Source organism: Neovison vison, chromosome 1 (genome assembly GCF_020171115.1).
Source record: "Neovison vison isolate M4711 chromosome 1, ASM_NN_V1, whole genome shotgun sequence".
Classification (NCBI taxonomy): Eukaryota; Metazoa; Chordata; class Mammalia; order Carnivora; family Mustelidae; genus Neogale; species Neogale vison.
The window spans coordinates 226,071,860-226,088,434 of NC_058091.1; the positions used below are offsets into that span (position 1 = coordinate 226,071,860).

General features: G+C 38.9%; 1 protein-coding gene and 1 pseudogene across 1 annotated transcript in view; one reads left to right on the forward strand and one right to left on the reverse strand.

Annotated features, from left to right (window-relative positions):
- ZSWIM6 (zinc finger SWIM-type containing 6) overlaps positions 1-16,575 on the reverse strand; it is a 199,584-nt gene that overhangs the window by 73,188 nt on the left and 109,821 nt on the right. The window lies entirely within an intron of this gene.
- Positions 6,301-8,206, forward strand: LOC122889161 (annotated as a pseudogene).

Consider the following 16,575-nt stretch of genomic DNA (forward strand, 5'->3'; position numbering starts at 1 on the left):
TTTTAAAAAGTAAATTATAGAATATTGTGACTGCCAATTTAATTCAAGGGGATATGTGCGAGCACACATATAAACATATACACGTCTTACAGAGTAACACTTAATCTGATATCATCAAAGATTAAAATTTTTTTTAAGATTTTACTTATTTATTTGCCAGAAAAAGAGAGAGAGATCACAATTAGGCAGAGAGCCCGATGTGGCTGGATCCCAGGACCCTGGGATCATGACCTGAGCCAAAGGCAGAGGCTTAACCCACTGAGCCACCCAGGCACCCCAAAGATTAAGATATTTCATGAATGTTCATTTTCTAAGCAATTCTAGACATCTTTCAAGTATCCAAACTCCTTTAAAAATTCCAACCATTTTTCTTAGAAAGATTTCCTAATGTCTTAAGCTCTACCTTGCCACCCTAATCAGCTGACCATCTGGTGTTACCAAGTGACGGGGGCAACACTCCCTGTAACAGGCATCTGCAGGAGACAGTATTTTTTTAAGTGGGCTTTTTGTTACTTTTTTCCATTATCAGCCATCACAAGATCTCCTCTCCCATACAGTTAGTCTTTTTCATAGAAAATTCTTTGCCCTCAGGCCAGCTGTGCCTCTAATTTGACTAGTTTTGTGGCAGTTATTCAATACTCTGGGGTTAGGATGCGTGATGTTGCTAGAGATGATTGACTTCACTTTAAATAAAGGAAAATTACATACACATAAGTAAGAGCTGGTATGTTATTTTATAAGACTATGCAATACTAAGTCAGTATGCAGGAATTTCATCAGGCCTCCTTTTACGATTGTGTGGTCCTCCAGATCTGAGAAACCTTTGAAATCCCAACTTACTCTCAGCTGGTACTAAATCATGCCAGAGCACCCACAGAGGAAACAAGAATACTCCTCCCTCAACAATGCCTAGACAGCTACCTAAGCCATCTTTCCTCTAGCCCTTACTCCGTACCCACAGCCGGTCTTGTCTCTTGGGTTTCTGAAACAAAATAATGCTCCTAAAAATGGATTTTGCCTTTCTGGAGTTCAGATAAACTTTGATGACCCACTGTTGTAGATTCACAAATACAAAATCTCTTTCTGGTATAGTTAACTGTTCTGTATGACAGAACTGAAGACAAAGAAAGGGGCAATTCTGCACTTCATAGTAAAACATGGGCAATTAATTTTCAAAGAACTAAAACTGAAAAAAATTACATAAACCTTTTCTTATGTAAAAATATGTAAAAAAATTACATGAACCTTTTTTTATGTTTCTTATCTTAAACGTATTTACTTGACTTACCAAAATACAATCTGTCAAAGACAGTTACCCAATAAGAGCAAACCTCACAGGGCAAATTGTCTCATCACCATCAGGTTTTATCAGTGAGCCCCAAAAAACATTTGTATCCACATTCTCAATCTCCAGAACAAAGAAAAACAAAGCAAAAATCAAGGCACGGCACTGTAGAAGCTTTGGTAGTAGAGGCATTTTGATTCCCGCCAAGCTCTCTCACTTAAATGCTGTGTGCTCTGGACATGTTATTTAACCTCTCTGAGTCTTCCTCTATTCATTTGCAAAATGTGGCTAGAAACACCTCCTCGGGTTGTTTTGAGGATTTAAATGAAATAACAGATGTAAAGCACCTGGCACATAGTAAAAGTGCTCATTAAATTTTATTTCTCTTTCCTTCCCTTCCCAGCTGGAGAACAGGGGAGGGGTGTAGGACACATTCCCTTCATGTACAACACTTTTTTTTTTTTTTTTTTTAATCTTTGCTACTGGAATCTTGGAGGGGGGCTGGAGGTCTTGAGTGAGAAATGGCTTGTGACATAAGCGTGGCCACTGAAAATGTCTGAGGTAGGTGAGCCAGATGACACTAGAGGGATCACTGCTGTTTGACAACAAAACCAAACATCTTCAGAGTCAGTTACACCTTTGTTTAACTCAGCTTTCCTTCCCCATTTTTCAATGAAGTTCCGCCAGCACACAGTTAATTTTGTGCATGAGTATTACTTTATACACAGAGAAACCAGAAAACAATAGGGGAGAGATTTATTTTGTTTTAGTACCCATACACATTTCTACAATGTTATAATGCAGCGATTCTCAAAATGTGGTCAGGATATACCCACAGGATCCCCAAAACTCTTTCATGGGTTCTTAAAGATCATTTTTTCCCCATAATTCTACCTAGACATCACTGACCTTTTAAACTCTCCCTCCCAAGCGTACATTTAATTTTCCAGAGGCTACAGGATGTGTGATATCACAACAAAATGAACACAGAGACAGGAAAACCCAGCTCTTTCCACAAAGACAGACATTATGAAGATTTTCAAAAAATGTAATACAAAGACACCTCTTCCACTAAAATATCTTTTGTTTGGGGGCTACAGTTATTTTGTTCATAAAGGTATATTCTTTATTATTAAAGGTATGTTAACTTTATTACTGTTATTTGGTGAATAGGTTTTTTTTTTCTCAGCTTTAATTTCAAACAGTAATAGGCATAATCCTCATAAGCAAAGGAGATGTGGGATCCTCAATCATTAAAAATGAATCAGAAAGACCAAAAACTGCAATTATAATGTGCTGCTAAGAAATGGAAAAAAATACTCTTCATCAAATCATTTTTCAATGGCATTACTTGCACCTGGTCAGTAGTGAGTTAGACTCAGCAGAGAAACACTTAAGGGGCAAATTTCTCACCCATGAACACATATTCATATCACCTACATTAATCTCACATTAACAAGGATTAATTAAAGTTTCTAGAAAGCAAATATTTACTCCATCACTGATATTCTAAAATGAACTTTCCCTGAAAACTGATTTTCCTATCTAAATTTGGATCTCCGCAGCATTTTAAAGGGGACTAGGAGACATGTGACACCACACTGAAAAGACAACTGCTTTAAAATACACAAAGAATTTCTAAAGTTTGGCTATTTTGTGTGTGTGTGTGTGTATGTGTGTGTGTATATACATACATACATACATTCATTCATTTAACCGAAAAATCACAACAAATGCAAAGCATTAGAAAATTTCTAAGCAAAAATAAACTGGCAGACATGAAATAAACACACACTAAAAACTACTTCTTTCAGGGTACATTCTTTTCAGAAAAATATGCACCCTTTGCATGAGGCGCTCAAGTAACATATTCTTTGTTGAAAAAGGATTTAACAGAAGCACTGGTGTAGTACTTACACAAATACATCTTTCACCCTTTTCCTAAATAAAAAGAACCCCTGGGGAAATTAAAAGGCAGAAACCAAGGCAATGTAATGTTATGGCTGAAAGGGTGGTAAGGGTTATGAGAGGTTTTTCTGCATTATTATTTTTTTTAAGCTAAGTCTAAAAATGCAAAAGTGTTAACATTTAACACTCGCATAACAAAGTATTCATTGGTTGACTAAACCCATTATATTGGCTAAATGCAGAGTAACTAATAGCTGATTATGTGTCCCCTTGGTAAAAGGGATGAGTTAATCATTGCCTCCAAACACCTAACGTTCACTTTTCCTAAGTCTGATAAATACGGCACACAACCCAACAACATGCCATGTTGCAATTATCAATTTAAAAACAAAAAAATCTAATTCAAATCAAGCACAATTTCCTGATCTGTGACACAGATGTGATGGAGAGCCCAAGATGGCGGCACTAAACAACTCAAAAACTGACTTGTCTAAAGTATGATATTCCTTCTACAACTACATAATTTTCTCAAAGGGAAATCCTAAATTAGAGAGACTGCATCCTCTAAGCTGGCTAATTAAATTCTCTAGCCCTCATTTCTAATACTAAGCTTAAACAGCTTATAGAAAGACATTAGGAGATTTTGCCGGCAATCACTAATGAAGCAGTTTCCGTCTTCCACAAAAATTATTTTCTAAAGGAAAAGCTTTATCTTTAAGTTCACCTTAAAAATGTCTATCTGGGATGGAATCACTCCTACACCTCATTAATATTTGAGAGAAAGACAATGGCAAATTAATGCAAAGACCAGACTGTAACCCACAGCACACCATACAAACAACATAAAAATTTACGGAGCGTGCACTGGATGGGTCCAACCAAAAGCTCCCAGCGGCATTCTGTTCAGCATCGCTTTTATTTTCTAGTTAATGTATATTCTTGCACCACTTCATATAAGGATCCATATGATCACAATAACTGTGTTATTGGATATGAATGGCAATAGTTATTTAAAATTATTTCTAAAGAAAAAACACTTATCCATTAATTTAGCTACCTGCAATAAGCACCTAGAAGGAGCATTAGTTTAAAGAGAATGCACTGAATTAAAACAAAAACAAAAACAAAAATCCAACACATCAATCCTTGTCCTGCCAAATCTTGAAGGGCACAACTAATTTTCCAGAATGCATTTCTGTATTTTAACATGTATATTTTAGGGAAGCAAACACTGTCTAGCCTCAGAATGGGAGGGATGGGAAGGGGTATAAACAAATTAGGCAGAATTTGACTTATCTGCACAACTGTAACGCACAGTGCTTAGGAATTTTCATTATTTGTCCTATCTTCTAAATTCTACTTTCTTGGGTCCCAATCTTTTCTAATACAAGCAAAGTAGTTTTAGCCTTCCACCCTTCTTAAAGGCCAGATCAGACCAGCTCCCTTGCTCCATCTGCATAGCCCCCAACTCCTAAATGCCACCCCTACTGTTCAGTGATTCCTCCTCTTCCCCTCCCCCACATGGTCTCTCACCTGGGTCTTCAACTTCAGAAGTACAAATTAAGTTTATTAGAGCCCTTTGGTGTCCAAACACCAACTCTTAGCACCTCTACACACCTTTGTCTTACTTCCCAAGGTCCAGGGATCAAGGAGAGGACAGAACATCCTTTTCACCTGTCTATTTCCTGTTGTTGCTTACAGCCAAACAACCTTTAGAAATGCTTGGTTGTTTGCTTTAGGAGAGGAAGGTAAAGGGGAAACTCTAGAGACTAATTCTGTTTACCAGAGCCAAGAGCTAAGGAGAAAAAGTGTACTCAGAACAAGGAGGGGAGAACGCAAGCTTCAGTGGTCAAAATTCTCCACCCACACCCTGAAGCTCTGGGCCCAAGCCCTCAATCCCAGCATGAGCCCCCACATCTTGGCCCTAACCCAATTCCTAATGCCCAAGGCCCAGACTAGGACACACTTAGCTCTCGCAACCATCCTGCAAAGTAGGCTATGATCATACTCCCCTTTTTACAAGCTGAGGTTGTCTCTGAGAGGTAGCAGTAAAAGACACTCTGAATTAATAAGGAGGGCTCTGAAAAACTGTTAGGAACATGGGTTTCTATAACCTAAGTGATAAATATGCACATGTAAAAACTCTCCACACCAACACATAAATGATCTAAAGGGATGAAAGGAGGCAAACTAACAGATCCAGACAGTAAGCCGGTTAAGGTTTAAGACCCTTGGAGGCAGGGCACTGTCTTTTATCTCTGTAGCCCAAAGATCCACAACAACTCCCAGACAAGACTGGCCCTTTGTAACTGTGTCAGTGAAGGAAGTGATGGGGCTCTTCAAGCCGTGCTTGCCCTGCCCTGCAAAAGTCACAAATAACTAAAAGCTTTGGCCCCAAGCCCAGGATATTTTAAACTTAACTAACAGTTATCTCTAATTTAAGAGTCCACTCCCCTCTTACACTGCATTAAACTAGCAACAGAGGTCTGTGACATCATCTAAGACAGCAGGATCTATGGCATTTCCATCACAGAGGACTACCCTGAAGCAAACTTAAGAAGCATTTGTTAGATGAAAGAATGCACAAATCCTCTTAGGCTCTTGGTATGTGGGACATATAGAATGGGGCTTCTCGATTTGAAATGTGCATCAGAATCACCTGGAGAACTTGTTATCCTAGAGATTGTTGGGCCCCATTTTATGATCCCAAGAGATGCTGCTGCTGTTGCTGCTGGCCTGGGGAACCAATGATGGAGATGATTAGAATTATAGCCTAAACAAGTCTTTTCTAGTCAAAATACACTTAAGTGAGCAAAGTAAATAGAACAGGAAAGAATATATACCTTGTCATTATAAAGAATGTAGACCATTTCTAGCTTATTATGTAACCTATATGCTCCCCAGTTCACAAAGTCAGGTATGGGATATTAAATTGGTCTCAGCATTTAAGAAAGAAAAATTTTTTTTAAAATTCCAGTGTAACAAAAAAATGTACTACTATCCTAATTGTTAATACTTATAACTACAACATCCTACTTTAAGAAAAGCCTTCATTCGACACCGTCTTTGGGGTTATTCGTGGTGGACGTTTTGAGGGCAGTTGACCTGCAGCCTGCGCGTCCCGGACCGCCTCCCGTGGAAGCCTGAGCCGGCCGTGTAGCTTTCTCCCTTTGTCTCATAACCATGTCCACCAACGAGAATGCTAATTCACCAGCTGCCCGCCTTAACAGATTCAAGAACAAGGGGAAAGACAGTACAGAAATGAGGCGGCATCGAATAGAAGTTAATGTGGAGCTGAGGAAAGCGAAGAAGGATGACCAGATGCTGAAAAGGAGAAATCTAAGCTCATTTCCCGATGATGCTACCTCTCCACTGCAGGAAAACCGCAACAACCAGGGCACTGTAAATTGGTCAGTTGATGACATTGTCAAGGGCATAAATAGCAACAATTTGGAAAGCCAGCTCCAGGCTACTCAAGCTGCTAGGAAAATGCTTTCTCGGGAAAAGCAGCCCCCCATAGACAACATAATTCGGGCTGGTTTGTGTCTTTCTTGGGCAGAACTGATTGCAGTCCCATTCAGTTTGAATCCGCTTGGGCTCTCACCAACATTGCTTCTGGGACCCCAGAACAGACCAAGGCTGTGGTCGATGGAGGCGCGATCCCAGCGTTCATTTCCCTGTTGGCATCTTCACATGCCCACATCAGCGAACAGGCTGTGTGGGCTCTAGGAAACATTGTAGGGGACGGTTCCATTTTTCGAGACTTGGTCATCAAGTACGGTGCAGTTGATCCGCTTCTGGCTCTCCTCGCGGTTCCTGATATGTCATCGTTAGCATGTGGCTACTTACGTAACCTTACTTGGACACTTCCAAACCTTTGTCGCAACAAGAACCCCGCACCCCCGCTAGAGGCCATTGAGCAGATTCTTCCTACCTTAGTTCGTCTCCTGCATCACGATGATCCAGAGGTCTTGGCAGATACCTGCTGGGCCATCTCCTACCTGATGGATGGTCCAAACGAACGGATTGAAATGGTCGTGAAAACAGGAGTTGTGCCCCAGCTTGTGAAGCTTCTAGGAGCTACTGAATTGCCCATTGTGACTCCTGCGCTAAGAGCCATAGGAAATATTGTCACTGGTACAGATGAACAGACTCAGGTTGTAATAGACGTAGGAGCGCTTGCTATCTTTCCCAGCCGGCTAACGAACCCCAAAACTAATATTCAGAAGGAAGCCACGTGGACAACGTCAAACATCACAGCTGGCCGCCAGGACCAGATACAGCAAGTTGTGAATCACGGATTAGTCCTGTTCCTCGTTGGTATTCTCTCTAAGGCAGACTTTAAGACACAAAAGGAAGCTGTCTGGGCTGTGACCAACTATACAAGTGGTGGGACAGTTGAACAGATTGTATACCTCGTCCATTGTGGCATAATAGAACCATTGATGAACCTCTTAACTGCGAAGGATACCAAAATTATTCTGGTCATTCTGGATGCCATTTCCAACATCTTTCAGGCTGCTGAGAAACTAGGTGAAATTGAGAAACTTAGTATAATGATTGAAGAATGTGGAGGTTTGGACAAAATTGAGGCTCTACAAAACCATGAAAATGAGTCTGTGTACAAAGCTTCATTAAACTTGATTGAGAAGTATTTCTCTGTAGAGGAAGAGGAAGATCAGAATGTTGTGCCAGAAACTTCCTCTGAAGGCTATACGTTCCAGGTTCAGGATGGCACTGCTGGGACCTTTAACTTTTAGCTTGTACAGCTGACGCAGAAAGTTGTTTGTGGTGTGCTTTGTTTGGCAGAAGTTTGTCTTACTGTTTCTCTACTAAGAACTCTTTTTAAATGTGTTTTGTATTGTAGCACTTTTTACAACAAAACTCTACTTGACCAGTTCCAAACTGTAAAAACTGTATGAAGCTCTTCCTGCCAGTGGGTTTCTTATTTCTATGTGGACTCTCCTCTCTTGCAGTGTCCTGTAAATAAAGATTAAATTCCACCCTTTTCTTCACTTCAAAAAAAAAAAAAAGAAAAGAAAAGCCTTCATTCAAAATCTAAATTAAAACTTAAAAATTAAAAAGGATATTTACTTTTACTAAAAGATCATTTCACAATGTCCCATGGATTCCTCATAACTGATGATTCTTTGTGTATTCAAAACAACCAATTGGGTGGCTCAGTGGGTTAAGCAGCTGCCTTCGGCTCAGGTCATGATCCCAGCGTCCTGGGATCGAGTCCCACATCGGGCTCCTTGCCCCGCAGGGAGCCTGCCTCTCCCTCTGACTCTGCCTGCCACTCTGCCTGTGCTCTCTCTCTGACAAATAAATAAATAAAATCTTTAAAAAAAAAAATTTTTTTTTCCTTCCAATTAAACACATCTGCATTAAATAACCTCAGACAAGTCACTTAGCCTTGATTTTTTTTTTCATCTGTTAAAAGGGATTAATAATACCTATCTTCCAGGACTGCTGTAAGGAACAGAACTGACAATATATGTTAACCACCACAAGTATTCCTTGTATGGAATGCCAGCTATCATCATGATTGTAATGGAAATATAATGCTCCTGGAAGCTTGGCACATTCAATGTGTACCAAAACCCTAGACTTTTGGCGAGAGCGTGTAAGCTGTTGAAAATGCCAAGCTCCCAGGAGCATGCTAGCATTTCCATTACAATAATGGACAAAGGTTGTTGTTATTGTAGTAATTCTACTCTAATATATTCATATTTACAAATTAATGGAACTATCATTTTTAAAAAATTTGTCCACCTTTTATATAACACATTCTTAAAATGTGAATTGATTCCAAACGGAAGGAAAATTAGAAGACTTAAGTTTGTCTCAAAATAACTTCCTAGTTTCATTAAGCAATTTTTCACTCCTACCTTTAAAGATCTCTCTTCCAAAATGTGTAACACCTTTTTTATCTCTAATGTTTACCTTCCGTGTAAAGGTACTTAAAATTAGTTTCACAGCTCAAGTCCATCTTGTCACTGAGCTGGAAACTAACTTAAAGTTGGATGCAACCATAAGGAAACTTGCAGTTCTTATTGTGGAAGAAAAAGTGACCACAGCTTTTCATTCCCAGTTAATTTATGGCCTGATGAGCAGAGTGAAGTTAGAGCTTCTGGTCTCTTCAAAGAATCCCAAGGAACACTAGGGCTTGCCAGGGCTGTAAGTATTGTTATTTCCCTGTATATGGAGATCGAGCTGAGAAGAAAATCTTCTCTGTTCTATGTGTATGCCTTTAAGAGCAGTGAGTAGATGGCGTTTATACCTTGGCTAAGTGGTACATTTTTTTCCCTTTAGTATATAGTAATAAAAGATAAGCAAAGAGACCAATCACCTGTTAAAGGATGCAGATGAAATTTACTAAGATATTCCTACTCATATCTTGGCTCAGTGTGATTATGGATTTTTGGGGGGGGGCGTGGGGGAAGTGCTCTTCCTAAAGTTTCTACAGTGAATATAAATTATTTAAGAGATACAAAAGTGCTTTTAGTAAAATCAAAAAGGTGCTCAGTCTTCTTGAGGGAAAAAATATGCCATATAAATTATGTCCAACACATGTTCTGGAAGCCTGGTAATGACCACACACCAAGTATAAACACTTACAGTCATCATCAGTGAGGCTCTGCCCTACTGTCTGGCCCAGCCTAATTTTACCAACAGGACACTCTAAAGTTCTCTTAAACTCACAGATGCCCAGTCCTCTGGTGCGATTCAGCCACTTTACAGAGAAGAAGATGGATTACAGCACTCAAGGTAAACAAGGCAGAGAGAGACTGGGCTCCTGGTTCTAATCTCAGCCATTATCTAATGTCTGCCCCATGGGCAAGTTGCTTCGTATCTTATTTCTTGTTCTTTTTTCTTTTCTATTGCATTAAATAAGGAAAATAGATTATATTAGACGATTTCTAGAAAATTAGGAAGGTAGACAGCAATAATGGAGAGTATTCATGACAAGACAAAGGGGGTCATTGTCACACTAACTCGCACAAGACCTTTGACTTGCCCTGGCTGCCACAGAGTTGAAGCAAGGGTCTTCTCAAAGCACATCGAAGTTATGGCCCAGGGAAGGAGAGGAAAAAAGGGTAAATACTGTTATTGCTGTAGTTATGTATAATACGTAACACACTGGCATGGGGGGAGAATTTTTATAAACACTGAAATTCAATATAAAAGTAAACACTTAATTTTTACCTACATAAGTTTTAACCATCTGCCTACAAAGGATATTCTTTTTTAAGATTTTATTTAAGACAGAGAGGCACAGAGAGAGAGAGCATAAGCAGCAGGGAGGGGCAGAGGGAGAAGAAGACTTCCTGATGAGCCAGGAACCTGACATGGGGCTCGATCCCAGATGCAGAGATCATGACCTGAGCTGAAGGCAGACACTTAACCAAATGAGCCACATAGGCACCCCTACAACTGATATTCTTAATGCATGATAGCTTTTTGTGTTCTATATCTAGGAACCAAATTTAATCTAAAAAATTCTATGACTGCATAAATATAGGTTAAGTTTATAAAAAATCTGTGATATAGAAAAATAAACATGAAAGTCCATTAAAAATGAAATGAAATTAATGCATCAAATCATCTTGTCTGCCTTCACCACCTAAATGGCAGTATTCTTTCCCTTCCCATCCACTAATTATGAACATGAGTGACTATACAATTCAACAATCACTTCCCTAATCCCCTCACTTGGTAACAGGTAATGTACAAGGCTCCAGAGAAGTATCCATGAATAACACATGGGGTCCAGTTCTGAGAATTCACTGGATTATTAGGCCATTGATACCTAAGAAGTCAGATCAAAGCTGTATTGAGAAATAAGCAAGAAGAAAAACAGAGTACAGACCCCCATTTTCCAAACTGAGTTCTATATACATCAACAGGTATTCCTCGAAAGGGAAGAGGGGAGGATGGTGTTCCATAATGTCATACAAGTTTGGATTAAGTGGCATCCAGCATCACCCTTCTGGAGACTGAGAATGTACCTCAGAATGGTAAAAGCTCTGAGAACTTACATAATAAGCAGAGTCCTACTGAACTTTATTTACTAGAACTTCACTTTTTTAAAAAGATTTATGTATTTTGGAGAGAGCGAAAAAGAGAGAGTGTGTGTGTGAGCACAGCAGGGAGAGGAAGAGAGAGCATACAGCAGACTCTGCACTGAGCACAGAGCCCAACTCGGGGCTCAATGTCACAACCCTAAGATTACAACCTGAGCAGAAACCAAGACTATGCACCACCCAGGCACCACTATAGACCTTTATATGTATTTTTTAAGATTTATTTATTTATTTTGACAGAGATCACAAGTAGGCAAAGAGGCAGGCAGAGGAGGGGAAAGCAGGCTCCCTGCCCAGCAGAGAACCTGATGCCGGGCTCGATCCCAGTATCCCAAGATCATGACCTGAGCCAAAGGCAGAGGCTTTAACCCACTGAGTGACCCAGGCGCCCCTATTTATTAGAACTTTAAGGAAGAATGGTAGTATCAGGTCTAGAACAGCAATAGGAAAAGGGAAAAAAGGAAAAAAAGAAGAGAAAACATGTATTTCAAGGAAAGCAGTAGGATTGCTCAAGTAAAGGCTCAACTGAGAGTTTAGAATCGTGTATCAACATGAGCCAATTGACAGGCTTTTTGTCACTTTTCTCCAAGAGTTTAAAACAACTCAGATGTGAGTAGCTTCAAGGCTGGAAATGTCTCATCAACAATACTTCCCTTCTACCATTAAAGTACTAATTATTTATTGAGAAAAGTAAGCTTATTGTTGAAAGTCAATCTTCATATAAGGCAATACAAAAGAAAGCACACCAACTTTGTTATCTGCACTAGAATTTGAGATTTAAAAGTTCATCTGGCATTCTCCCAACTAGAAGTATCTATTAATATTCAATGAACCAGAATACCAGACACTCTCAACCAATAACGGTCAAGGAAAGTGTTTACAATATTTTACCTCCAAATCCTAGAAACATGAGTGGCAAAGCTCACATATCTATTTGAGAGAAGACCCGAGAGAGTCCAACATGCAAATCCTGCACTAGAGTCTATTCCATAATACAAAGGAACAGTACATGGTGTCCAATGAAGGAGGGACTGTTAAGATCTTGATGGTATGCCTAAGTACATAGAACAGCATCTGGCATATATCATATGATCAGTATTTGAGTGGCGAATAAATAATGAAAATATAAAAATTTTATTTAGTAGAAAGGTTAAATGAAATCTGAATACTCTATACGGAATTGCTCTGGTATGAAAAGCTGCAAGAGAGCAAAGTCTGAAAATAAATGATCTATGTGCCTTATCATACAGGAAGGGTATGCGAAGGAGTAGTTAGAATTAAATTCTTACTATAGATAATTACCCTGTTTAAGTGTGACTTTTTCAAAATCTCACAAAAGTGACACTAAGAATAAATATACAGTATTTTATTTTTTTTTAAGATTTTATTTATTTATTTGACAGAGAGATCACAAGTAGGCAGAGAGGCAGGCAGAGAGAGAGAGAGAGAGAGAAGCAAGCAGGCTCCCTGCTGAGCGGAAAGCCCAATGTGGGACTCCATCCCAGGACCCTGAGATCATGACCTGAGCCGAAGGCAGCGGCTAAACTCACCGAGTCACCCAGGCGCCCCAAATATACAGTATTTTAAATAACAACTTGATTGTATTTATTTCTTCTGAAAACAAAGTATTTATAATACACATAAAGAGAAGATTCCCTTTTAGACGAGGAAAGTATTTCTGTTGGGATGTAGTATTCGTTAACATTAAAGAAAGAATCAGAAAAATACAGGTATTGGCCCAGAGCTCCAACCACAATTTTCCTCTCAACATCAAATAACTGTTAAATAAAATGGTTTATGAATAATGTGATCTAGGGGTGCCTGTGTGGTTCAGTGGGTTAAGCCTCTGCCTTCAGCTCAGGTCATGATCTCAGGGTCCTGGGATTGAGCCCCACATAGGGCTCTCTGTTCAGCGGTGAGTCTGTTTCCTCATCTGTCTCTGCCTGCCTCTGCCTACTTGTGATCTCTGTCAAATAAATAAATAAAATCTTCAAAAAAAAAAAAAAAAAAAACCTTATAATATGATCTTGTGTTACCAAACATTAGGATCTTTTTAAAAAATTAATAATTTAAAATAGAAAACAGAACTCCTGTCCCAAATTTTTGAATACCATTCATTTTAAATAAGAAATGTAAACCCAAATGTCTTCAAATATTTAAGAGTGCTAATTAAGTACCAATTATGTATATAGTAGATTAATGTGTTTTTCAGAATCAAAATAATGTGCCTAAGGATTGTCCGTATAATTGAATTAAGAAGTGACCTGGGAGGGGCACCTGGGTCGCTCAGTGGGTTAAGCCGCTGCCTTCAGCTCAGGTCATGATCTCAGGGTCCTGGGATCGAGTCCCACATCGGGCTGTCTGCTCAGCAGGGAGCCTGCTTCCTCCTCTCTCTCTCTCTGCCTGCCTCTCTGCCTACTTGTGATCTCTCTCTGTCAAATAAATAAATAAAATCTTTAAAAAAAAAAAAAAAAAGTGACCTGGGAAAGAGACTTGAGTTTTAATCCCAGCTCTGCCACTAATTAGCTATTTGACCTTCAGTCACTGGCCTCGTTTTCATATCTGCAAAAAGAGGCTAAAAGGACTAAAGCAGTGGTCCCTTACTTTGGGGGGGTGGGATCCTTTCAGTACCTAAAAAAGAGCAAGAGATATTATGCTGAGTGTTTCAGAGTTCAAAATCTATTCTCTTCATTTATTTATTTAAAGGGCATCCTAGTAGATCTCCTTACAAACCCTCAAATTCTAAGCTTTACATTTTATACACACACACACTCTTCTCTCTCTCTCTCACGTTGAAAATATGTATACTCACATTCAAAACAGCTAATGAAAATCCAGACTTTCACCTCAAATTATTTTTTTCTGTGGTTTACAGTGGACTTACAGGAACTTGGTTTTTTGGGGTGTTTTTTAAGAATTTAATTGGGGGTGCCTGGGTGGCTCAGTGGGTTAAGCCTCTGCCTTCAGCTCAGGTCATGATCTCAGGGTCCTCAGATCAAGTCCCGCATCGGGTCCTGGGATCGAGCCCCACATCGAGCCCCACATCGGGCTCTCTGCTCAGCAGGAGGCCTGCTTCCTCTCTCCCTCTCTCTCTGCCTGCCTCTCTGCCTACTTGTGATCTCTGTCAAATAAATAAATAACAATCTTTTTTTAAAAAGAATTTAATTGTATTTACTATGTATATTTGGTTCATTTTTAAGGCGTTTAGAAGCAACTGGAATACAAGTATCCACTTACTTGGAGGTAACCAAACTTACTCAGGCTCAAGAGGCTCTATTACCCATTCATAAAAATAGGAGACTTCAAATTTACATACAGCTCACATAATACTGGGCATCAAATGACAAAACAAGAATAATTCTAGAAGAGGTTTTTAATGGGAATTAAAGGAGAAAAATGACCCAAAAAAGGACATCATATATATGATCCAATGACTGATGACAACTCTATTACATCATAAATACACATATTAAATGCAGACAAAAGTATAATACTTCAACAACGTAAGAGACCACTCCAAAGGTACCTGGTCTAGTCTTTCATCAATCAGAATTAATATGTTTATAAAAGCTACTTTAATCAATCAGAATTAATAGGTTTATAAATGCTAACTAAAATACAAATATATTGGATATACTGGGAAATGAAACACCACAGTATAAAACAAAAACAAAAAACCCGAGGAATGAACTACACAGCCGTTTTCAAATTCTGGAATTTTGAGGCGAAGGCAAATGGCCATACATTTGTAAATCAAATACATTAGCTTAACAAATGTTTCATCATAATTCAAACTAACTTCCCAGAAGAGTATGAAGCCTGCTATTCAAGGTTGACATAAATTTGCCTTTTTCACGTAGAAAGGTAGTGAGAAATTGTAAAACAGAAACCTATTTCCCTGCTTCAGAAACCTACAAATGTTAGGACTGTAAAATAGAGGTATAAAGGCATGATAAATGACAGCTGCATTAGTATCTTTTACTAGTCTACCTGGTCCTTTTCTTTTACTTCTCTCCCTCTCTTAACATTTGTTCTTTCAAATTCTTTCCACACTTTCAACCTCTGCTAAACACATTTGTACCTTCCCTCATTCCCTTATCCTTTACTCCATTTGGAAAAGGCTAAAAAGAGAATCTCTTCTGGGTCAGCTATATTCCCAGCAACACCAAACTCCACCGGGGGTTATAAACAAACTGGGGATATATGGAGTTACTCTGAGCCTAGAAATCCTTTCTTCCTCTGGAGACAGTGCTGCAAGTCTACTAGGCGTACAAGTCTAAGCTGACCTTTTTAAAAAAAAAAAAAAAAAAAATCAAAATTCAGCATTTTGTTAAACAAGAAAATGAAAAATCTAGGCAGGCCAGAGAAATATTAGCCTTAAATTATTTTCTAAAACACTAAAGAATCCTACTTTATTCTCTTTATTCTCTTTTAATGATTCTCCCTCAAAGAAATTTTGGGGTTTTTCCTAAATAAATATATAAAAATTGTATTCACTCTTTCTTTTTGAGAATGCCTCTGATACATTAAATCTTCCTAGGAAACTGAATTCTCCTGATATAAAAATGACAGCCATACTTAATGATATAATGTATGTTTAAGGGAGAAAACCAGAAATGAAGAGTTGATACCTTAAAAGACTAAACTATGGCATAATCAGATTAAATGAGTAACCAATTTTCATGCTCGTGGCCCCACTAAAACAGTAGTTCTCGTATGCTCAAAAACTTTGGCTCTTAATAATTTCTCAGAACAAAAGTTTCAGCCGGAAAAACTGAGGAAAGGAAGACTGATTCCCTAAATCAGCATTTTCATTTTACCAGGTTGATGAAAATCTCTCAAAAATGTATCAACACTTCCTAAACTCCTTGAACAGTATCAAAAAATCTAATTTAATACTTGCTTGATGGCTCAAGATTACCATCACGAACATTTACTAGGCTACGTCCTCCCAATAATGCCGTCAAGGCCTTGCTCAGCAAGGTTACTGGCCCTTTAGCTGAAGAGCTAAGGGCAACTGCCCCGCTGGCCTAGAGCCTGCTCAGGCTCTTTTTCTCTCTCCTTCCTTGCAGAAATCAGGTGCCCCTTTCTCATGCTTCCATTTATCTTAATAGTTGCATCCCCACTTTCACCCCCCCCCAAGTTCTTCTAAAATGCTGGTTTATATCCTCTAGGAGTTTGGAAACTAGATAACCATTGTTTTTAGAGCTGTGTATAAGTAAGAGTAAATGACCTCTGAATAAAGGCCTGAGGTTTTCTTCTGTGAGGTAAGTGCTTAATCTTGAGTCTTGATAA